Below are 14,827 nucleotides of genomic sequence, written 5' to 3' on the forward strand. Positions count from 1 at the left end.
AGCCTTTTGGAAATAGATGTTGAGTCATTTAACCTCTAGTGAGGCCTCAGAGATGCATACACACAACTGATTCCCAAAGAAGTTAATCTATATAATCAACACATTGTCTCTAAAATATATTTCTTTTTTTAAAGATTTTGTTTATTTATTTGATAGACAGAGATTAAAATTAGTCAAAGAGACAAGCAGAGAGAGAGGAGGAAGCAGGTTCCCTGCTGAGCAGAGAGCCTGATGTGGGGCTCGATCCCAGGGCCCTGAGACCATGACCTGAGCCAAAGGCAGAGGCTTTAACCCACTGAGCCACCCAGGCGCCCCATCTCTAAAATATATTATGCAAAGTTTCAAACATATCCAAAAATAGAGACAATGATAGAGTAAATCTTCATGAACCCATCACTCATCTTCAATTAATATTAACTTATGGCCAGTACTGTTTCATATGTATCCCTAGCATAAAAAATATCTCTGGGTTATTTTAAAGTAAGTCCTAGACATTGTATCATTTTATCCCTAAGCATTTCCAGTATATATCTCCAATAGATAAGGACTATTTTAAAAGAAAACAACCATATTACTATTATCATCCCAAAATTAAGTTAACAAAACTATTTAATATTATGTATTATATTTACTATGTATTTGTCACAGCAGGTGTGACAAATTGACCAGGAACGTGAGGGTAAGAGGATGAAGAAAAGAACTTGAGAAGCAGAGAGATAGGGGCAGGAGGAGTACCGAGGAGGATGTCCAACAGTGCTAAGTTTATTCAAAGCATTAAGGCCATATATATAGTGAAAATAGGAGAAGCAATGCATCTGTGTCTAGTTAAACAACCACGAGTTCCCATAATAAGTTTCGCATTTAACTACAAGCAGACCTCGTGACGCCAAATGGCTGATGCTAGTACAATTGTTCTGTATTGATACAGCAAACCTAAAAGTAATTTATGGGCTGTACTAGGGCAGCAAGGACCAGCAACAAACTTATGACCCCAACTGAATTGTTCTCATTTGTTTAGCAAGCGTGTGGGAAGTCATGTAGGTGAGCGCACAACACATAGCACAGACCCTTTCTCAGTGCTACTCAACTTTTCCCATCCTAAACCTTTTGTTAGGTTATTCGGACTTTAAAGGAGGCACAAGTCAGGGCCTGGTTTGGTCCTCGTCTCAAGCCTTATTGCGGCCTCCCAGACGTATTATATATAAAATTATATATTTGATAATATATATTTAGTATTCACATTTTCCCAACCATCTCATTTTTCATAACTTGTTTGAATCAATATATGTTTCCTTTTCTCTATTATTATTTTCATGACTTTAGAAAATTTTAAATTTGTATATTTAATAGTAGTGATCTTTTTCTCATTATAGACAAATGCTTATGCATTCAGGTATTTTGAAGTACTTACAAAAGTCAAGATTTATCATGGCAGCCTAAGGTTTGAGTACTTGTGCACAAAGAGTCATACTCTATAGGGTCTACTAGATTTTGAGTATTGCTTCCTAAAGTCTAGTTTGAGAGTTAGAGATTGGAAAGTAGGCATATTCCCTTGGAGCAACTTTGTACATTAAGATATCTTAGACTATAAACTGTACATAAACTTCCAAGTTCAGAGATAACTTGAAGTATGTGTTGAAGGTGGTAGCACAGATGTAATGCTCTTCCTAAATCCTACTCAGGCTGGTCAGTTTGTTTTTTCAAAATCAAGAGTTAGGGAAGGCCTTTCTAAATTACTTGAAGTTTCGAAGTCATAAATGAAGAAACTGATAAATTTGAGTACATAAAAATAAAATATTTGTACATGAATAGAAGAAAGAAAACCTCAAAACAGACTAATTTAAAGACAAATGGCAAATTAGGGGAGAAATGTGCCACTCATATACCAGACAAAGGGCAGTCATCGGGCAAGAGATGTCAGTACTTGAACAGGGGTTGTGCAGTGGGGACAGAAAGAAGTGAATTGATTGGGGTATATTGTGGAAGTGGTGCCAACAAGACTTGTTATTGGTTTGGAATTAAGACGTGAGGGAGAGAACAAATAAGAAATGAGTTAGGAAAATCCTTGGAAAATGAGCAATTCTCTGAATAAGAGAAACAAAGATGTAAGAATTAGTAGGTTAACTGTTCCCCTATGAATGCCAGGCACATAAAACTTTACTGAGTATACTGAAATAGCCGTAGGTGATGTCCTTGCCATCCCAGGTCATGGAGGAATAATTTTAATCAATAGGTGAAGTCAGATATTTGTTGTGTAGGAAACAATTGAGCGCTGTAGTGTTCTGACTCTGCCCTTTATTACCTATGTGATTCTAGGCTAACTTGCCAACTCAGCCTCTCTGAGCCTCTATTTCCTCATGGGTAGAATCAGCCTAGCAATACCCTAATAATGAATTTGTCTCAGAGTATAGGTATAGACTTCTGTTATGGGCCTAACTATGTAACATTTATCTGGTGATTTGTTTCAACTAACAATTTTGTAAAAACAAAACAAAACAAAACAAAAAACCTCACTATTTTTTTTAACTTTTTTTTTAATAAACATGTATTTTTATCCCCAGGGGTACAGGTCTGTGAATCGCCAGGTTTACACACTTCACAGCACTCACCAAAGCACATACCCTCCCCAATGTCCATAACCCCAACCCCCTTTTCCCAACCCCCCTCCCCCCAGCAACCCTCAGTTTGTTTTGTAAGATTAAGAGTCACTTATGCTTTGTCTCCCTCCCAATCCCATCTTGTTTCATTGATTCTTCTCCTATCCACTTAAGCCTCCATGTTGCATCACCACTTCCTCATATCAGGGAGATCATATGATAGTTGTCTTTCTCCACTTGACTTATTTCGCTAAGCATGATATGCTCTAGTTCCATCCATGTTGTTGCAAATGGCAAGATTTCATTTCTTTTGATGGCTGCATAGTATTCCATTGTGTATATATATACCACATTCCGGACTTCAAGCTCTATTACAAAGCTGTCATCATCAAGACAGCATGGTACTGGCACAAAAACAGACACATAGATCAATGGAACAGAATAGAGAGCCCAGAAATAGACCCTCAAATCTATGGTCAACTAATCTTTGACAAAGCAGGAAAGAATGTCCAATGGAAAAAAGACAGCCTCTTCAATAAATGGTGTTGGGAAAATTGGACAGCCACATGCAGAAAAATGAAATTGGACCATTTCCTTACACCACACACGAAAATAGACTCAAAATGGATGAAGGACCTCAATGTGCGAAAGGAATCCATCAAAATCCTTGAGGAGAACACAGGCAGCAACCTCTTCGACCTCAGCCGCAGCAACATCTTCCTAGGAACATCGCCAAAGGCAAGGGAAGCAAGGGCAAAAATGAACTATTGGGATTTCATCAAGATCAAAACCTCACTATTTATAGAATTAAGATGGCCTGCCTAAAAATTACTAAGAATTTATTTTCTTTATCTTTCAAGAAAGCAGGACTCCTTTGAGTAGCCATTTATCAGGGATCTTGCATGATGATACAACTTCCATCTTGAATGCCAGTTTTGATCTTGCATGATGATATACTTACTCCCATCTTTAATGTTAATTTTGTTGTGTTTTGTTAACTGGGAAAGACTAAATTTCCCTCAGTGGGAAATATCAGATCTCTGTCTATTTACAAATAGATTTATTAAAGTTTCACCTATATACAGTATTTAAAGTTTACTGCACATATTTAAAGTTTATAATTTGATAAGTTAGACATATGCATACACTCATGAAACCATCACCACAACTAAAATAATGGATCTATTCATTGCCCCCATAAGTTTCTTTCTGCCTCCTTGTAATTCTTCCATTTCACTTCTCTCCATATCTTCACCCCCATCTCAACAACAGTAAACTGTTGATCTTCTTTCCCCTATATATTAGTTATATTATCTAGAATGTTATGTAAATGTAATCATATAGTATTTACTCTTTTATTGCCTTGCTTCTTTCTCTTAGTATGATTATTTTGAGATCCAATCATGTTGTTGCATGTATTACTAGTCCATTCCATTTTATTACTGAGTAGTATTTCATTGTATGGATATATCAGAAAGTATTTATCTGTTCATCTGCCAGTGGACACTTAGGTTGTTTCTAGTTTTTAGTTATTAACAATAAAGCTACTATGAACACTTACATACAAATGTGTGAATGGAATATGTTCTTTATTTCTTTGTGTAGATCCATATTTCCATTTGGTATTATTTTTCCCCAGTGTGAAGTATCTTTCCTAACTTTTTCTTTCCTGTATTTTAGGTCTGTTGGTGATCAGTTCTTTCAAGTTTTTCTTAAAACATCAATTTCTCTCCCCTTTTCCCTTTCAAATCCGCTTTTTTTGTTTGTTTGTTTGTTTTTGTAAGATATTTTTGTTGGGTAGAGAATTCTAGATTAATTTTTTTCTTCAGTACTTTTACAGATTGATCTGTCTTCTTGCTTGTATTGCTTCTGATAAGAAATCTGTCTTCCTAATCCATGGGTTTCTTTTGTTCCTGTTCTATAGAGGGCCAATCTTCTTGTATCCAATTAAAAGCTTAGTGATTTTGTTAATTTTTGCTATTCTAACTGGTGTAAGGTGGTATCTCATTGTGATTTTGATTTGTATTTCCCTGATGGCTAGTGTAACAGAAGGGGATTGGGGGGGAGGGATGGTGGTAACCAGATGATGAGTATTAAGAAGGGCACGTGTTGTGATGAGCACTGGGTGTTACAGGCAACTAATGAATCATTGAACACTACATCAAAAACTTATGATGTACTATATGCTGACTAACTGAACATAGTTTAAAAAAAAGGGAAAAAAGGAAGCTTAGTGGTCAAGCTTAGTGATCATTTTTTCTGTCATCTCCATTCTGCTATTGATTCTACCTATTGTGTTTTAAATTTTACTTATATTATTTTTAAATCCTAAAATTTCCATTTTTTTTCTTTCTAAGGTCTTATGTTTCTTGCTGGTACTTTTTATTTTTCCATTTGTTTTTGTCCACATTATTTTTTTGAGCATTTAAAAAATTAGTCACCTTAAAGGCTTTGTCAGATAATTCTAACATCTGTGTCATTTTGGTGGTGATATCTTTGTCTTTCCTTATGTGAGCTGATACTTTCCTTGTTTATCACCTGCTGAGTAGTTTTGCATTGTATCCTGGGTATTTTGATTACTGTGAGACTTAGTCTTGTTAAAGACTGTGAAGAATGTTGATATTTTTGTTTTAGAAGGAAATTGACCTGGTTGGATTCAGTCTGCTGTTTCAATCTGTTTTTTTGCAAGCCGTGTTTCAAATTCCTGTTAAATTTTCAGAGCTTTAGCAGCACTCTTTGGATTTGGCCCATGTGTAGGCCACCTAATGGCCAATCTGAAAGCTGAATGATGGTTTATTTGTTTTCAAATTATTGGTATGGTATTTAGGATTAGACCCAAGCATGATCAGGGCTGAGATGAGGAGTTTGTAAATAATTTTATGGGCTTGCATTCCCAAGCTCCTCCTTCTTTGTCATCTTCCAAATACATTTTGTTTTCTGGAGCTCCTCTTTTCAGTCTTCTATCCAGAAATCTAGGGACATAAGTTACTCTGACTGCTTCCTCTGCTACTACTCCTATGTCCAAAATTGAGTAGCAAGGACAGGACAGAGAATGAGCACCAGTGAGAGTGTGAGAGGAAGCAAGCAGATCCATTGGTAGAAAACACTTAAACTCATCTCAGAATTTTGGCTCCTTAGGATTTCTCTTGCTGCTTCTACTGTGGGATTATTTGGAGGCTGGTGTGCTCAAGAATGGAGCAAAGAAAAAACAAAACAAAACAAAACTGGGATTTCTATACTCCCTCTGAGCATCAGGAGTTCCTTTTCCTTCTCATCGAGCCAGAATTCCTAAAGCTACTCCTGTACCAAGGTGCCAACTTTTGAGTTTGGGGTTGCATTGAGATAAAGCTGGGGAATACTGATGGGAAAAAAAGGGTAATCTTACCACTGTGTCACTGATACTTTGAATTCTCTCCTGCTTGCTACTATTTAATTTTCAATCTTCAGACAGCTTTATCATGTGTTCTGTCCAGGTTTTAAAGCTGCATTCATTGGAAGAGCAAGATAGTGTGTGCCTACTTCGCCTGATCCTGAACTAGAAACTTCAGCCCTATTTTTATATGATCTGGTCCTATAATTTCTAAAAGGCTTTTAATTCTAATATTGTTTATCCCCTTTCTGGCTTCAAAGTAGTAGTTATTTTCTCCTCTTTGTTGTTTTCTGTTTCCTCTACATTGTAAGAGAGCTTCCTAAGTTTTTCTCCTACATGAAAGTTTTCATATTTTCAAAGTAGTTCTACTTTTTATTGTGTCAAAGAAGATTTTAGTGCGTTAATTAATTTTTGGTCTCTTTTCAATAATTTCTCACCCCACCTATCTCCCTTTTGATCTCTTCTGGATTCACGTGTACCTCATGGGTTTCTGTTCCTGTTCTGTAGAGGGCCAATCTTCTTGTATCCAATTAAAAATGCAGAAGAATTTTCTAGGAATGTATCCTAGGTCCTACAGGAAATCATTTTTATAGTCTTCTCTTACTTTGGATCTGCAGGATTTTTTTTTTTTTTTTTTTTTTAGTTACTTCCTTTAATAAGGGAAGAGCATTTCAAATCTAATGTTGTGGACAATACATAAATTCCAAAAAGCCGGGGTGCCTGGGTGGTTCAGTGGCTTAAAGACTCTGCCTTTGGCTCGGATCATGATCTCAGGTCCTGGGATCGAGCCCCACATCGAGCCCTGCATGGGGCTCTCTGCTCAGCAGGGAGCCTGCTTCCTCCTCTCTCTCTCTCTATCTGCCTGCCTCTCCGCCTACTTGTGATCTCTATCTGTCAAATAAATAAATAAAATCTTTAAAAAAAAATTCCAAAAAGCCTTTGTATTCACTCTTTAGTCAAATTCTCTTCTTAAATCTGTACTAGAGGAGAAGTTGATGTATTTATCTTCCGTAAAGTTCCTACTGCCCAGTGGGTTGTATCCAGGACTTGTCAGATTTAGCAAATAAAAATATAGCACACCCAGTTAAATTTGAACTTTAAAAAATAGGACATACTTCTATTAAAAATTATTCATTTTTTATCTGAAATTCAAATTAAGCTGAATGACCTGTATATTATTTGGCAACCATAATCCAGAGTGATTGGGCCAGAATGAAATAGAATCATCTCCTATTCATTCTATTTACCTCCACAACAAAAGAGAGAGAGTTATGAAGAATAATGAGAGTTTATGAGAAGCCACAATCTTTAGGTTGTTCCTTTCTGCTGCTTCTCTATAAGAGAGAAAAATCTCAATTATATCACTTCTGAGCAGCCACAGGTGGTCTAATTTATGCTAACAAAGAAATAAGTGTTAGGCTTCATTCACATTGACGGTGCTTACATTTTTATGACCTTGATATCATTCTTAAAAGATCCTATTTAAAATTGTATATTAGGCACAGATCAGAGCCCACGTTTTGGAAGAATTGTTAGAAGTCATGGTCTCCGGTATCTAGACTAGACACCATACCTAGAGGGAACAGTGTAAAGATGAAGAAATAAGTGGTTTTTTGGTAAATACAAGTATGCTTTTGAAAGTTCATATTATGCCACTTAGCTTTTATGAAAGACCTTCATTAGTGCCTGTTTTCACCAACCTGAGAGAAATCCAAAGATTTTTGTGTTTATGGAAAAAAAGATAAAAAAACAAAAATGGTATTCAGTATTTGTTTTGCAGTGAACCATTACAGAGGCAGCACATACTCTGTGTACCTAGAGTGGCACCCCTAAACTCTTTTCCCAGAAACTACGCTCAGCATCAGCACCAAGCTACCATAGCTTTGAGTTGTGTCTGTTCACCTGCGTGCTTTATTTCCATCTATTTTGTGCATGTGTTAGCAAGATGTGTCCTAAGGTATCAGAAGAGCCTAAGAGAGGTTATTTTGTGGGTCTGGGAAAATTAATGGTAATCCCTTCTTCACTTTATACTGTTTTAATTTGTGAAAGATTTCATAGGAACACTCCACTTTCGGATAGGGGGGTAAATCTGTTATAGAGATAGCAAGGAGATAGATAGAAGTTTTGGATAGTTTGTTTCTTCAATAAACTTTCCAAGCAGTTTGGGGGGGGGGTGGGTAGTTTGGACAAGCTTAGCACAAATGAAACAATTAACAAACTAAGATGCAAATTATTATATGCTCCTGAGCTGTAAGTACAGGCTAGGAAAGCTACATAAAGAACAGTTGTACTTGGGAGTCAGGACACAGGGTTTGGCTGGCTTATTTAGGTTTGGGAAAGTCTGAGTTGAACTTTAAAGAATGGAAGATATGACATGCTTGAGCTGGTATTTAAGGCTTTTTCAGCACTTCTGACAAACAAAGGGTTAATATCCTTAATCTATAAGGAACGCCCACCAATCAATAAGAAAGAGATAAGCCCAGCAATTGAAAAATGGGCACAGAACATGAATAAATGACAAAAGAAGAAATACAAGAGGATAATAAATGTATGAAAAATGTCTAACCTCATCAGTATTCAGTGATAAGCAAATAAACACAAGATACAATTTTTTGCCTACTCAATTGGGAAATACTTTTAAAGTGGTTTAGAGGGGAATACCCAGTATTGGTGAGAATGCAGAAATGGACATTCTTACACGCCGCTTTTGGGAGGGAAAAATTGATTCTATATTTCTGAAGATATATTTAGAAATACATATCAAGAACTTTAAAATGGCTTCAAGCTTTTGATAAGGTAAGGAATTTCGATAAATTCCTTCATATCTCCAGGAATTTGTCATTAGGAAATAGTTATAGAGGCACACAAGGATCTGTATATAATATGAGTGATAATCATCATAAATGATATTATAATTGATAAAATCATTTGCTAATCTGTATTCAAGGATATCTGTTGAGGTATATTTTACAATACAACAACAACAAAAAGGGAAGTACCTACATGTTCTATAGAGCAGAGATGGAATGGGGCATATAGTGGATGAATGCTAGAGAACCATTAGAAGTTACACTGTCAGAGAAATTTAATCACACAGGAAAATGCTAAAGGTTCATTGTAAAGATAGAAATGTGGGTAAAAACATTAAATGCAGTATACCTATTATAAATCTAGTTCTGTGAATGAAATAGATAATTATATAGAAACATACCTGAAGGAAATGTACTGGAAGGAAATACACTATAGGATGTTAACCTTGAATGATTTAAATTTTCATATATATCTGTATATATATATAAATACTTATTAATATATATTAATTTTCCATTCTTTTTTCAAAGAAAAGCATTACAAATCAGAAAGAAAAGCATACATGCTATTTGAAAAAGGTACATATACTTTTAAACATTATTTCAGTGAGAAAAAACAAGTAAAATAATTACTTGTGTTGGTAAAATAACTTTAAATTAATATTCGATTTTTTAACTGCTTGCTAAGGTATTGTGTATCCATGGTTCAAAAGGATTTCTTTTCTTCGAAATTTTGAGGCTGCTGATTAGAACCAGCCAAAATATTGCTTAGTACAGCACGTAAATTCTGTGCATTCATACTCAACCTCCAAGTTCAGGTAGAACCCCATCGTTGTGAAGGTACTATTCAAGTTATTTTCTCTTCTAAGCTGTCCTTGGCTTAGTCTACTCCATGTGGCTCTGAACACTTTGTGTCAAGGACCTTGAGCGATTCATCCTCTAATTCAGTGGCCTCCATCTGGGGCTGACAGATAACAGGTGCCCCAGCAATGCCGGTTGGATGATGAGTGAATGAAGAAGTGAATATGGAGAAGTGGCTCTCATTAGGTAGTGTCTCAGCAAGTAGAAATGTAATATCCTTAAAGGAAAGGTGGTGACTACACTGAGTTAATAGTGTTCTTAAAGCAGGACATTGGAATCATCCAGATTTGGGGTTAAATACAGGCTTTATTCCTTCGATGCTGTGTGGTGTTGGTCATGTCACTTAACTCATCTGAGCTTAAGTTTCTTGATCTGCAAGATGTAAAACAAACACTGTCTATCTTCCTTCCTGAAGATGAAAAAACCCAAAGAGTACATACGGGGCCTTTATACAGTTCCCGGCACGTAATTCCTATTCAATTAATGGAAGCCGATAGTGATAATCATCATAAATGATATTATAATTGATAAAATAATTTGCTAAGTAAAATCCTCAATCAACTGGCTTAATGGGTTTCCTCCTTAAAGTGATTTGTTTCCTTTTTTCCCCCACTTGTATTGATTTAGGTATGTATCCAACTCAAGGGGACATCAAAGAGAATGACCTCTCAGGACCCCTTCCTCTACTTCGTTCCTTCAGGAAATTCCTTATTTCTAAGTTGTTGAGCCTAAGATCTGACTTAAGTGATTGATCCGAAATGTTGACCTCACACTGCTTTACACTGGCTTTCCTTTCAAAGTAGCTCAAAGTCATGAATGAAGCCCACCCTTTGCCCCCTGCTCCTTCCTCTTTGTTTTCAACACCAGATACTGCTGGGCTGTCTCATCCTCCATTTGTCTTTGTGTTTGGCACGTTTGGGGAAACTGGCAGATCCTCAATCCCCTGGCTGGGAGGTGAAGACTTCCCCCAGCTATTTTTAAGGTTGAGAATTGGAGAAATTGACCCTTATTTTGGTCTCCTGTGGACTTAGTCTCAGAGAAATGGAGTTCTGGGGGTGTGAGACTGGGTGTGTGTTGGGGGGGGGGTGTGGAACACTGCAGTCTTTCTCTGAGATACTTCTTTTCTTTGTTTGAATTTCAAGGTTACTAAAGTCAGGATTCAAGGATAACTATGAAAGATCAGCTGGTAAATGTGTTCACAAGTGAAAGAAAAAGAAAGCCAAATGAATGTTAAAACCTTTTTTGAAGCAGAACAGAAACAGAGCTTTTGATCCTTTATCACGGAACAACAAAACATTCGCATGATCTCCACGTGTCTGAGCTTTCCCGTGTCCCTCTGTGTGCACATGTATGTCCATATGCCCACACACAGACACACATGGGCAAATTCACACACACTTTTCTCTAAACCCTGTATCAACCCCCCCACCCGCCCCACGCACACATGGATTTCATTCTTTTTGTTTCTTTCTTTTCTTTTTTCTTCTTCTCTCTATTTTTTGATATTTCAAAGCTGGCAGTTCAGGAAATGGCTGGAACTGCCACATCTCTGTTCTTGCTAAAGAAATCAATGCTAATCCTATTACTGGCAGTTATCACCTATCCCAGAACTCACAGCTAAAAGAAAAAAAAAATACACTGAGATGTCAAAGTAAGAAAAAAAAAAGGCCTGAAGAGGAGGGGGGCGCCCTTCATTCACTTTCAAATAGTGATTGTTTTCTCTGTCTTCTTTTTGATCATCTTTTTTTCTCATGTTAGCAGAGAAACCAAACTACAAAACACCTGTCTTCACACAACATTACGGGTCTGATTTAAAACCACATGAGTCCGAGTATGGGGTCTAATTTAGACTTATCTTTCTCCAGTGTGCCTTGACAAAGCCCTGATAAAGAATATTTATTATGGCTCCCAGTTTTGTTAATAACAATAATAATGACACATAGCATTTAGTGGTCACTGCAGACACTGTGCTAGGTGCTCTGTGCAAATCTTCTTAGGAAATACAATAAGCCTCTGATGCAGGTGCGATAAGCATCCCATTTTAGAGATTTAGAGATTAAAGCGTGAGTTTTCCTGATTTGAGCTGAGCGACCTAGGGAAGAAGAGGCAGAAGCTTGTTTTGCATCTGATTGGCTGTCCTGTAGTATGCCAGCTCTCTCCACTGTCTTCCTCCACTTCTAGCCTTCCTCATCAAGGCAGCCTGTGAAGAGACAGGGAAACATTTAGAATTGGGAATTTGCCGATTCTGAGCTTTCGGGAAGTTTTTCCGAAAGTCAAACAAATATGATACGGTTGGATTGCTCTCTCCTTACAATGATAACCATTCTTACATATGTGTCTCTCATTTCCCCCTCTGATCGAGTTACATATAATCAGATATACACAGCTATCAGTGCTTGGGAATCTTTACAAAAGAACAGAAGGGAACTAATTCAACTGGATTAATTGGCATCAGCATCCTTAAATTGACAACCTACACATGCTACTAGTCTGAGGATTACACTTTGAGAAGCAAACCTTAGTGTGCAGTATGCATATCATCTGGGAGCTTGTTAAAAATGTAGAATTCTGGGGTGCCTGGGTGGCTCAGATGGTTGGGCCTCTGCCTTCAGCTCAGGTCAGGATCTCCAGGCACTGGGATAGAGCCCCACATCAGGCTCCTGGCTGGCTCCTTTCCCTCTGCCTTTCCCCCTGCTTGTGTGCATCTCTTCTCAAATGAATAAATAAAACCTTTTAAAAAAGGTAGAATTCCAGACTCCACCCCAGAGTTACTAAATCAAAACCTGCATGTTCACAAACCCCTAGGTGATTACCAATTATATTCACGTTGGTCTACACTGGTCTACAATACCTCTGTCCTTCTGAAGAAAACCTCCCTAATGTTCTGACCCTATCCTTTCGTCTGTGAGTCCTGCACCTAGCACAATGCTTGGCCCACAATGGGAGCTCACAAATGTCCAATGAATGAATGACCAAATGAACCACCTGTTTAGCCAATTGATAGGGAAGGACAACTCATGTGAGCTATTCACATTCAAACAACTGTGACAGAGTTGGTCCAAGAGTGACTAAAGGCATGCATACTTCATTCTATCACCAGGCATACTTGCAGGCTCTACTGGTTCTTAACCAGTGTCCCTGAGATATTTGCTGCTTCAACAGTCCATTAGTCAATCCATTGTTGTGTACTGAGTTGCAAGGAACTGTACCAGAGCATGTGACCATAAGAGAAAGCAGGAATACCTCATGACAATAGGAAAAAATGACATTTACTTCTCTAGCATTGCAGATGGTAAATAACTTGTTTTCTGGGTTGTTAAATGTCTTGTGCCAATGGGAAGGATTGTTCTGGGCTGAATTTCTGTTCCCCATGGGCTATTTTCCCTTAAGATAAGAATGAATAATCATAAAATAGTCATAATTTTGTGTGAATAATTATAATAAAATATTCATAGTATTCATTCATAATTATGATAGAAATTTCTAGGAAATTTATTGAAGGTTTTATATGAATTATCCAATTCAATCCTAAAGCACCCTATTGCTGTTTTGCATATGTAGATACTGAAGCCTAGGGAAGGAGTAAATGGCAGAATCAGAATCTGAACACAACTTTTTCTTTTTGCTCCTAACCACTGCTTAATTCTGATGTAGTCAGTTAGTAATATATTTCATATTATCCTTTGTTTCTCCTATACCAGGAATAAAATATTAACGTATAATAGGGACAAATATGATCACTGTTTTAGTTCTTGCGATCTCTCCTGTTGCTTTTTTTTTTTTTTTCTGAGAAGAATTTTCTTCTTTGTTGTACAACATCCAGGTAAAAAAATAAAGCAGGAAAAACTTTTCAATGAAGGAAACCAGAGAAGCTAGAGAAAATGTATAATAAGCTGAAAGAAATGGTAATTAGAGAGGGAGAGAGACGAGAAAGAGAAGTGGGGGGAGCAGAGAGACTGGGCACATGATAGTAGTCAGCATGTTTGAGGGTTGGGTGTTGAAGGGAAGCAGAAATATTTGAGGACAGGCTGTGTTCTACATGGCGGACACTAAAGGGGCAGTCCTGGAGAGAGAAGTTTCAAGATTTTCTACTTTAAATATATTGTACATTTTCCTTTGACACATAGTTTTTTGAGATACCTAATAAAATTTCAAATAGTTTATATAGTACAAATAATGAACCACATGGGACTATGGGATTTATTTGTTATATTCCTAGTTATTTATTATGAATTTATGATCCCTGATTTAGGCTGTCTAATATTTAATAGCATATACTATAGGTAAGCCTCTGTGGGCTCTGCTGGTTTTTCCTCTTTTACATTTTGTGCTCTACAATTGCTTTAAAGCTAATATTTTAAATCTAATTTATTTTATATTAGAAAATGGTCTCAAGAGTTTAAGTGCTGGAAAACAAAACAAAACAAAATGCCCTGTGGGACTTTGAACTTCAGCTTCTTCCGCCCAGCTGTACTGATTTTAGTTGTCCAGAACCTCACTGGTAGAATGGGAGTCCGGGGCAGGGGAAAATGAGCCGGAGCCCACGAGGCCAATCATTATCATATTTCCTCACACAATCTGGAATTGCTGCCTTGCTCAGTTCTCTTAATTTTAAAAACCAAATAAGAAAGAATTTATCATACCAGTGTTAAATGCATATGATTGCCTCCATGGGGAAGATCTAATTCTCAGGACAGAGAGGTAGGAAATGCTGTTAAGTGTGACAAGCCCAAAGGCCATGCTATCACTGTGATGCATTTGATTTAATCCTGGATGTTGGGGGACTTAGGAAGATCAGCCTCAGCTCATGGCCCAAGTTCTCCAAACAGCTTATGAAATGCTAATACAGTTAGCAACCTTGGATGATCTCATCTCAGTCAAGAAGGCAGAGAAGACCCAGGCTGCTATATCTTCATCAGGCCAATGGTAGTACCAGCTGGAATTTACATAGTTTCAAAATTGCTAACCTGGATCATGTATTCAACCACCACACCAAAAACAAAACAAAACAAAAAAAAACAAACCCATTTCTTGAAAGTAGATACTACTGGGTTCCTCCTCCTCATCTCTTACTTTCACTATCAAGACAACGTCTAAACTAGCTTCCTGTCTCTGGTCTGGTACTGCCCCATCTTTCCACCTCAGACATACTAATAAGCTAATTTCAAAGTGAAACAATAACAAAAAAT

Source organism: Mustela nigripes, chromosome 2 (assembly GCF_022355385.1).
Source record: "Mustela nigripes isolate SB6536 chromosome 2, MUSNIG.SB6536, whole genome shotgun sequence".
Classification (NCBI taxonomy): Eukaryota; Metazoa; Chordata; class Mammalia; order Carnivora; family Mustelidae; genus Mustela; species Mustela nigripes.